Raw genomic sequence first — 633 nt, 5'->3', positions numbered from 1 at the left:
ACAATGCCCCAGGATTTGCTTAGGGCTGGTGTATGTTCTGAACTTTTAAGTACATAATATTGTCACCCAGGGGTCCAATTAAAATTTTTGTAACATTTTTGTAACAGCCAAAAGGCTTCCTCCTCCTCTAGGCACAGCATTACTAGCAAAAAAAGGGTCCTTCTGTTGATATACCGTATGCAATTTGAAGATTCTGGATAAGTAATGCTAGCAAAAGCACTTCTGAGCCATAGAAGCTGCATTTATACAGAGTTGCTGGTGTAGCTATGCCAGCTAATCTTTCCTAGGGTACCCTGAAGATAGTGAAGAGTCACTCTGTGTTGGGTGATGGCTATACAATTGTACTGCATGCTATGGGGCAACATAACCTAATTTCTATTTACATTACAACAGAGGCTAACAGAAACTGCAGCCTTTCTGTTTATTGAAAACCTAGATGAAGATTTCTTTCTAGGGTTTATAAATCTGTATCTGTAGTGGGGAGGGAATAAGAAACAGTACAAAAAATAGAAATTTGGCTTTTAAAATTGTTTTTATCATAATTTGTCCAAGCAAAATGTTGTTACTGGTGAATATCAAGGGATATAGGCTGTTCAGGAGGGACAGGATAGGAAGGAAAGGTGGGGGCGTGGC

The sequence above is a fragment of the Gavialis gangeticus genome, unplaced genomic scaffold, assembly GCF_001723915.1.
Source record: "Gavialis gangeticus isolate Ggan-Ray unplaced genomic scaffold, GavGan_comp1, whole genome shotgun sequence".
Lineage (NCBI taxonomy): Eukaryota > Metazoa > Chordata > Crocodylia > Gavialidae > Gavialis > Gavialis gangeticus.
Note: the sequence above shows the minus strand (reverse complement) of the source record.